The sequence below is a fragment of the Neofelis nebulosa genome, chromosome 4 (assembly GCF_028018385.1).
Source record: "Neofelis nebulosa isolate mNeoNeb1 chromosome 4, mNeoNeb1.pri, whole genome shotgun sequence".
NCBI classification, from domain to species: Eukaryota; Metazoa; Chordata; class Mammalia; order Carnivora; family Felidae; genus Neofelis; species Neofelis nebulosa.
Window position 1 is genome coordinate 37,577,072 of NC_080785.1, and position 10,659 is coordinate 37,587,730.

Consider the following 10,659-nt stretch of genomic DNA (forward strand, 5'->3'; position numbering starts at 1 on the left):
CAAATCCCAGTTCTACACCTAAACATTTTTGTGTCATTAAGCTAGTTAACTAAGATAGCTAACCTTCAGTCTATATGTAATTCTGGGAAAATAATATATCTTATATTCTATGGTTGTTAAAAGTGCTACGAGAGGCAGTAAATGAAAATACCCCTTCCTTCTTACTTGAAAAAAGCATTTTAAAATGTTGACTGATATTAGGGACAATTTAATGTGTATTTCATACCTTCCTCTTTTCCTTTGGTCATCACAATCGAATGTATCTTTATAATCTCTTTAGGAAAAAGATCTCTTTAATCACAAGTAAGTATATATTTTCTCACTTCTTTCAATACATTCTTCATACCAGCTGACCATGTATTTATCTTGCTGTTCCCAATCTGCTCAGTTTAGTCTATGAGGCTATGATCATCCTGTTTCCTCTACCTTTAAAACTTTCTTTCTCCATGGATTATCTCTTATTTTCTTTGCAGCCTACATCAAGACCAACTTCCATAATGAAACTTCCTGAAATCTTACCTGTATACCTTGCTCTAAACAGCCATGTCTGAATAAAAACATATTACTATCAATGACAAACAATAATTTCAGGGTCTCACATTTTATGACACTCTACAGTTTAAAATCACTTACACATTATGTCACTCATATGACATTCAGGTGAAGTAGAGCTACTGTGCAGAACTAATTTTATATCTGCTGACTCTAAGTTTAATAGTTTGCATCACTTCATGTATTTAAGTACTAAGATCTCTTCAAAAAGTTCACAGTTAAAGCTGTACCTCACTACTACTTTTTATAAATACTTTCCCTATATAAGGCCTGTTAAGAAACTGTCAACCAGAAGATGTGTTAGCTATAAGCATAAACTGACCAGTGATAATAAAAATGAACCATCAGCTATCTTGTGATGTCTTGCCGGAGCAATGTGTTCAGAGACCTACCTATCCAGATTCATGCCCAATAGTGGGTTAACATGTAACAGAAATATCCCATTAAAAAAAACATGGAGAAGGGAAAGGTGGAAAGTTTGAAATTATATTTATGCTACATAATCCCTCTAATAGAAATCCCCATCCAAATTGGTTGCAAGTATTATAGATAGAAGGATCCTACATAGAAGGATCCTATACAAAAGACCCTGACTCTCCAAGGAAGACCTGTTCACACTTCAATCAACTCATTGTCCATAGGGTAAACATCTCATAACAGCCTAAAAAGAACTAAACCTCTGCCTACATAGTGTTCCTATTTGTTGGACTTACATGACCAAAAGGCCTGACCTTGAGGAGCCCTATTGGCCTAGGATCAAGGAGTAGGGGGATAGAAGTCTGGGGATGATGAGGAAAGCAGAGTTGTACTCTTTCTTTTTCACTAATGAAATCTTACATAGAAGCTTTGGTTTTAAAGCCTGAATGTTAATTAAATGTTAATTCAATCAATTCCATGCAAGTGAAGGCATACATTAGAAATTTCAGCAAGAGAACTAAAAATTTCCATGTCAACAAAAACCTACCCAGGAGCCATTTCTTCATAGTATTTGGTCCTTATTCTGCTTTATGTTGTTTTTCTAAATTAATGTGCCTGCTTTCTTATATTTCTGATTAGTTTGCATATTACTCAACAGTAAGTCATGTAGCATATTTCTTTAACATCCCTCGTATTGCTAATGTAAAAGTAGCTTAAAATGTATAAATTTTTAAATGCTTATTTTTTTATACAACTTGGACTACAAGAAGACCATGATAATTTTCATTGTCAAAACCTATTTCTTGGGGCACCTGGGTGGCTCAATCAGTTAAGCATCTGACTCTTGGTTTTGGCTCAGGTCATGATCCTGGGGTTGTGGGATGGAGCCTCATATCAGGATCCACGGTGAGTGCAGAGCTTGCTTAAAATTCTCTCTCTCTCTCTCTCTCTTTCTCCCTTTGTCACTCCCCCACCACCCCCCCGCTTACACTCTCTCTCTCCCTAAAAAAAATTTTTAATTAAAAAAACCTATTTCCAAATGCTAATTTGTGATAATTGAGAGACTGATTGGAAAAAGAGAAAATAAGTGGATACCATGTTGAATCCATGTCCCAGTAAAGGGGATAAAGTAAACAATACAGAAAAAAGAAGAAGAGATAAATCAGGAAGAAGGAAAAATATAAAGAGTAGTTTAGTCAAGCAGAATTGACTACAAAAATAGATGCAGCCAGGTTAAATGTAAATATAAACTGGAAACTGAAGAAAAACTAGGCAAATTATTCATCTTGAAACATGAAAAGTGGATCCAGTTATGTCCAACACACACACATATAGTTGGACTCTGCCAATAAGTTAATAAGGCTTTATAAACTATAGATCTCTGTCAAAAACCTTAGAGACTGTAATGCAGATAAAGACATTATGTATGTAAAAGACATACTTCACTGCCAACATGACTTGGAGTGCAAACACCTAAGAGAATAGGCTCTCCTTGACATTCGTGGGTTAAACTCAAGGTAAAGTCAAGAACGTAAACTGGATGTTTGAGGATCCACAAAAATTCTGACTGAGAGCTCTCATTTATAAGAACATGGATGGACCTAGAAGATATGATGCTAACTGAAATAAGTCAAACAGAGAAAGACAAATACCATATGATTTCACTCATGTGGAATTTAAGAAACTAAACAAAGAAACAAACAAGCAAAAAACAGACTCTTAAAAACAAAACAATCTGGTGGTTGCCAGGGGCATGGGGGTGGGGGATGGGTGAAATAGATAAAGGGGATTAAGACTCTTATCTTGATTAGCAGTAAGCAATGCATAGAATTGCTGAATCATAGTCACTATATTATCTACTTGAAACTAATATAACATTGTGTGTTAATTATACTGCAATAAAAATTTTTTCAAAAAAGTAGGGTTATCAAGGCTGACTCTATCTTTTTACACTCAGTACTTTATTGAATGCTGCTGCCAGTGTGTATAAAAGAATTACCCCTGTGAAACAGAAATTTATGAAAATTTAAAGTAGATGTTAAGGACTGATAAAAGTAGAAGTTTGTATAGTATAGCATGTGTTATAGGGATAAGCTTTTGTACAGGCTTCAAATTTAGTTCTCTTTTGAATATTCACTGGTTCATGAAAAGTGGTTTAGAAAACCATCCAAAGATTCATACAAAAATGAACAGACATTCTGGAGTCTGAAGAAATTTATACTTGAAGATACTCCAGTCAGCAGGGGGTCATGTTGAGCATTCTGCAGACAGAATTGTTTCAAATCTGTAGCTGCCTAGGAAACCTTCACGTGGTTGAGCCTGACTAGGCTACCAGTTAGAGCTGTTGAACCATTTTCTTCATAGTGGTGATGGTGGAGGAACCAGACATTGTGCTCCAGAGAGCCAGTAGATTCATCAGTGGTGGATACATAGGTCAGGCAAGGCTGACTCTCTATCAAAGGAAGCCAATGACTTCAACAACACAAAACTATCCATGGTTCTGAATTTCCAGCCTCTACACCTGATTCACCAAGGATGATTAATTGGGGAGCTAGAAATGAAAAGACTGAATTTCAGAAGTTAACAAATAAATAAATATGACTACTTGTGAGAATTTATGTATGAATGTGCTCAAAGCTTAAACAGAAAATACAGGTAGGCATACAGTAAAATAAGCTCCTCCTATATCAAAAGGCAATAATTTCACTATAGAATTTTGGGGGTTAGCAAGATTTTTCTGAGCAGAGGGATACCAAGATGGAGGTAGTACTTAAGAATTTTAATTTATGTTGGTATAGAGTGAAAATTGTGCAAATTATGTTTTAAATCACTGAATCCATAACAACATAATCCAGTTTCATTAGGACCTTTGTCAATGCTTTGTCCCTAATGACTCAGTAATAACCAGAAAGAATATAAATGCTGGACTTTAGATATAAGACATTTCAATTGTCTTCATGCAGCAGAATTAGTGTAAATTGAGCTTTCCTTGGAATTCATACACAAATGTTAAGTTTCCAAATGATTCATTTTAATGATATTAATACCTATGAGTTCACAGATCACATATGACCAAAGATATTTGTACTTAAAGTTATAGAAGTTACTCACATTGGTTATATGGGATTATTACAAAATTCTCAAGGGTGTATTGACTGATACAAAGATTAATAAGAGCAAAGACAAATAGATATAAATCAGATGCACACACAATGTTCCTTATAAATGAAATAAGTAAACTACTTTTTAAACCATTATTTTTATCTTTTCTTATCTAAATTTAGATAAACATCAAGATATTTTTGGTAAGGTTAAGAAACAATGATCACAAATATCTCTGAAATAAACTCTATTTATCTTCTAGTGACATATTTCCCTTAGCAATGGAATACTCTCTTTGGGGGGAGACTCTCAATTTAACAAAATTTTCTTTTCTCATTTAAAATTGAATACTAACTCAACTAATCTGGACACTAGGGATGATGTGATGTCTTTAATTTTTTCATATAATGATATGTATGTGTGGTAAGAAATACATCTTTGCTAAACTTCAAGTTTTGTTTCAGAAGATAAAAGTTTATTTGGGCACTGTTCCCAGAAGTTCCTTTGGGGGAAAATGACACATTTCAAAATTGCTGAGTTCCAATTGCATTTAGTTAAAATAATAACTTTGGAATAATAATTTTTTGTGTCTCTGTTTAAAGAACTGTCCTGTGTACCTGAGTTCAGATTTCAGAAATGGCAAAGTATGTGGACTCCAGGATGTAGAAAGTCATAGCTAATAATAAGCTTAAGTGTTGAATTGTAACATCAACCAAACATACTCACATGTCTTTCTTTATTTGAGTTTAGGAACAGTGCTCTCCTCATAAAAAATAATGAAAACCAGATACCTCGGTAGCACAGCTGGATTTAGGACAAACATGACACTAAAAAATATCTACTTCTATCCTGAAGCAGAAAATGATGTCTTCTTAAAAATAAAATCCTCTTATGGCAGCAAGATATACAATTATATTGTAGTGTTAGTTGCTACATCCACTTCCATAAGTAAATTAAGAGAGACAGAAATGATCCCAGAAGAAATATAAGGACTGAGTCTGGTAGGGCTGAAGGATGTAATTGTCTTTCCACATGACACTAACATCTTTCACAGAAAAGACAATATTGAAATATTTGCCAATGATAAACAATGTTAGTTAGAATTCAGTGGTTGACAAAATATCAGTTTTAAAAGTTGCATATAGAGTCAGGGCACCTGGGTGGCTCAGTGGGTTAAGCGTCCAACTCTTGGTTTTTGCTTAGGTCATGATCTCACAGTTCATGGGTTTGAGCCCCACATCCGGCTCTGTGCTGACATGTGGAGCCTGCTTGAGATTCTCTCTCTCTCTGCCTCTCCCCTGCTGATGCTCTCTTTCTCTCTCAAAATAAATAAATATTTTTTTTAAAGTTGCATATATAGTCAAACATTTCCTAGCGAAAGTATAAGTAGGATGTTAGGAACACTCTTGAAGGCTTTTACTCTCCAGATATAAAAGCCACTTAGAATGTATTATAAAACTTTGAATTCTTAACATTTTCCAAATAAAACAAAAATGGCAAAGCATTAGATTCATTTTTATGCCCACTTAGTCAAAATTCAGTAAAAAATCTATTCTCCATTGCCAAGAGAAAGATGTTGAGGAAAAGGAGTGCATAAGTCATGATGTTTTAATGAAGTGTTTGCTCCTGGGAATTTTTTTCTTTTTTTTTAAAGGGATATCTGAGGATTAAAGGGTTAGATCAACCTCATAGTACTAACAGTGTTTAGCTTTTCTGTTAGGGATTCTGGTCTAACATTAGTGATGTTGTTTTCAATGGAAAATTAAGTTATTACTGACATTAAAGAGAAAAATATAACACTTTAAAAGAGTTCAAGTATTCTGTTTGAAATAATGCCAAAATAATTACATTCTATACATCTGTATCTAAAGCACACAATACATTCAAAATATTAACTGTAAATGTTCATAACTCATTCAAAGATTTTTTTCCCCAAACTCAATGTCAACACCAATTCTTATTCAAAATACAGACTGCACATGAAGATCGTTTTTAAATGCCTATCTGTTCAACTTTACTATTTTCAAAATAAAGAACATATACCTTGTTTCAAACAAAATTTGGCTTTCATTATTTTATAGCTGTGAAAAACTAATTTCAGTTGTTTCTTTTCTTTTTCATTTGTACTACAGGTCTTTGAAATATATTTTTTCAACCTTTCTAATAGCTAGAATATCTACAAAAGATCAATAAATATCAGATTGGAAACCCTGTCAGTACAGGCTAAAAACATCCTATACTTTCATCTTCCTAGTAAGCCCTAGTATGACAGAAAAATCTATTTCTTAGTGAAATTCTAAATGAAGATATTTTTATAACTACTCACATTAGAATCAATTAGAACACATTATGTTTGGAGTAAAATTTGGTATAAGTGAAATTGTCATGAACATTATGATAGTTGAACAGTCTTTGATGTGCCTTACCATTAAGGAAATACAAAATGAGTAAGACATAGTCACGACTCTCAAGATGTTTAAAATATTCTAAAGACATATAGAAGTACAAATAACTTTTAAAAAATAAAGTTAATTTCATTACAGGGTATTTTTACTTGACGTGGCCAAACATTTTAGACCTGGAAATAGCAAGATTTCTTTGTGTTCCTAAATATTCAGATACAGTTCTTTCTTTTTTTTTTCAGATACATTTCAAACATATCTAGGAGTGAAGTAAAATAGTGGTCATCAGTTTTGTATTCTGACATCATTTCTAAATTATTAAAAAAAACAAGGAAAATTTTTATATAGGTTTATTCTTTTTTTCTTCACCACTATTCTCCTCAAATAAGACAATAATTCTAATGGGAACACATTACTAAACAAAAGTTCATTTACTATATTATTGTTTATTCCCTTTTATTTGCATTTTAGTTTATAAATATGAACTTTGACTTTTGGAACATTTCTTGAAATCACTTAAGTAAAATCATGCTAAGAGATTTTAGTCTTCAACCAACATATTCATGACCATCCAAATGATAATGCTAATAAAAACTAGCAATGTGTCAACTAGATAAACCCATTAAAAATGAATACCATATGAATACTGTGTTATCTATATATCCACATTGCTGAACCTGGATTACCTAAAGCTTTTTTTTTTTAAATCCTGCACCCCCTTTTTTAGTAAGAGTGAGCAGGGGAGGAGCAAAAGGAGAAGGAATCTCAAGCAGGCTCCACACCCAGCACAGAGCAGGACAGAGGGACTTGATCTCAGGACCATGAGATAATGACCTGAGCTGAAATCAAGAGTCCCCACACTTAATCAACTGAGCCACCCAGGTGCCCCTGAAAGCTTTTGAATTAGACTTCTTGAACTGGATAAAAGTTAGAGGTTTTTTCCTCCTCATTTTCACCACAAGATGACTTTGTAACTGAACACGAAATTGTTACTTTATTCAGAGCAAAATGAGTCCATTTTTCCTGACTTTACTTTTGATTTTATACAGTAAATAACTTTTCTTTACTGAAACTCTGCACATATTTTTGCTAAATAATCAGAAGTTAAAACATTGAGCAATTAACATGTGGCAGAGATTGTGAATTGTCTCAATGAATTCTTAAAACCTGCCTATATATAGGTAGCATTTCACTCCCCATTCTAAATGTAAAGGAACTGAAAGCAAGACTAGGTGGTAACATTCCTAAAGTTCAAGCTAACAAATGGTGTATTCAGGATTGGAATCCAAGCCATCTGAGAGCTGAGACAACACTCTTAGTCACTATTATATGACAGTTTCCAAAGGACATAAATATGCCTTTAATTTAACAAATATTAACTACTTGCCAACATGCCATACAGGAACAGGCCTTGCTCATATATCATCAGGTATTGTCCACCTTGTATATACAATTGCTACAGAATCTAACCCATCCAGGTAAGTTGGTAAAAGATTACTTGGAATATCATTTAAAATTTTTTAGTTATGAAAAACAGAATCTACACACTAAAATCTATATTTTAAAATTTTTATACTATATATCTTAAATGCATATAGATAGACATAATAAAATTTTAAAAATCACATATATAAAATACAGTTGTTAGAGAAGAAACAACACACACACACATACACACACACACACACACACACACACACACACACACAGTAAAATAAAAAATAATAGGCTATGATTCTGTTCTGAATCACATATCCCCCATCACTGACCAGAGAAGCTTATAAAATGTCTGCTCCATGTTGGAGATTTCTCTGTGACAGCTGTTTCTACACTACGCCCTGGCCCACTTTTAGTATAGCACCCCAGTCCATGGCTCATTGCCATCTCTGCCAGTTCAGATCTTATTATTCTGTTGTATCAGGCCTCCAACTCTAACTTCAGTGTGGTATCTTTCCACACCTTTGTAACTGCTCAAAATTAAATCTTTAAGTAAAGACCTCAAGCACTTCTATTCCTATTTGGAGATTCATACCAATGAAATAACCTTCAAAAGTGTGACTATTTTTCAACTCAAGTCTTGAAAAATACTTACTATGAAAATATTTTTTCTGGGTACACCTGCGGTGAAAAGGTTTTTATAAATCTTCCAGATTGGGATGTAACAGAACAAATTCCAGATTGAATACTACCCGAGAGTTCCTCAGCACTCTCAACTCAAGTGCCACGACAATCTAGTTGCTATAATTACTTGTAAGGCTTGCCACACATAATATGTTGTTTACAGCAATGAAAGTTCTAAGAGTGTCCTTCCCTGACCATTCCAGCTACAGCCCTTTCTTTCATTGAGTTTCTAATTTCTAAAGGGTATATATTTGCTTGGTTTTTGTGCACCTCACTCCACTGGAGTGTGTTATTCTTATACTCCTAGGGCTTCACACAGTGCCCATTCTCTAACACTGCTCAGAGAATATACAAGGAATGAGTAAATCTTGCCCCATATGGTTATATCTACCACAGTGAAAATACAGTTATATTTTTGAAATGCCAATCAAATCCTCTGATTTATCTTAAACTTTTCAATGGCCACCTACTTTCTAAGGTAGAAACCTAAACCTTGGAAAATCTTTGACTACTGGGCTATTCCAATCTCCAGCCTCCTTTTCTTCCATCTCTGCATTCAGATTTCTGCTCCATGAGTCCAGAAATACTGGAAGTTCCCCTAATGTTTCAAACTTCCGTATCTTCTCAGATTTTGGACATGCCATTTCACACAACTTAAAAACTCTGCTCTCCATCCAATCCTTAGCCCCTGATAAGTGACTAGCAAGACTACTCCTTCTTTCAGGGGTTATTCAAGGGTTCTGTATACTTTTTCAAGGATGTCTCTCCTAATACTTCTCAATACAATTAGGTTTTCCTTTGCCTGTGCTTTCGCTGTATTATGTCCACACCCACATTATAGCATTATTTCATTGTACTCATTATTTACTTTAGCTTCTGCTTTTCTATCAGACTAAAATTATGACTATATAATCATTTTATAGTCAGGAATTACAGGTTCATCTATGTGTTATCAGTATCTAACAGCGCACCTATATTAAAAGAGGAGGGCACTTGTTGGGATGAGCACTGGGTGTTGTATGTAAATGATGAATCACAGAAATCTACCCCCGAAACCAAGAGCATACTGCGTACACTGTACGTTAGCTAACTTGACAATAAAACATATTTAGAGAGAGAGAGAGAGAGAGAGAGAGAGAGAGAGAGAGAGAGAGATCTTCTATAGAGATAAAGTGAATGACTGGAAGAATGGAGGTCTCACTATTATTTAATTAATATCTATGTTAGGATGGCTGAAAAATCTTTCCATACTTTGTGTGTGTGTGTGTGTGTGTGTGTGTGTGTGTGTGTGTTTGTTTGTGGTTTTGTTTTGTTTTTTCTCTGCAGGATGGAAATAAACTCAACCTAACTCAGAGTATTATTCTAAGTGGATATAAACATACCCGCTAAACTGAATGTTCTACAAATGATTCTTCAAGACATTTACATATTAAAGGCGATTTATAGGCATGAATTCTAAATCAGAGAGCTTACAAACAGTATGATTTTAAGTTGTTCATCACACTGCACAAGAGAGAGAAGATTCTTTTTTTTTTCCAGGAAGCATGTTACAAAGACTATGAAGGCTTACCATATCTCACCATTCTTGGTTCTATGCTAGGGAACTGCCATATAGTGATACTTCAGTTAGAAAATCTTTTGGGACAGAATCTAAGACAGAGTCACCATATACTAAAGGCCCCTTTAATAACTGATACTAAAGACTCATTGAATTTTAAAGCTGGAGGTTGCTATGAGAGAATAGCAAGTTTCAAGTATGTATATATATATATATATATATATATATATATATATACATACTTGTATATATATATATATATATTTGTCATAAGACAATTCAGAATTTTAAGAAAAAAAAACAAAGATAACTATAACATCTTTATCGTGTTCAGGAGTGATGAATATAAATACCCTGAAGTAAACTTTGAGAATTAACTGAGTATTTCAAGGTCTTTATCACCACTACCAGCTCATCTACATAAAGATGACTTTGTGGCAACACATTTCTCCATTATTTCTATAACAAAATGAATGCAAAGAGGGAAATGACACTGACTGCATTTTT

At 33.8% G+C, this 10,659-nt stretch overlaps 1 pseudogene; it reads right to left on the reverse strand.

Annotated features, from left to right (window-relative positions):
- Positions 1-2,911: 2,911 nt before the first annotated feature.
- LOC131509110 (guanine nucleotide-binding protein G(I)/G(S)/G(O) subunit gamma-5-like) lies at positions 2,912-3,609 on the reverse strand (annotated as a pseudogene).
- Between the last annotated feature and the right edge of the window lie 7,050 nt (positions 3,610-10,659).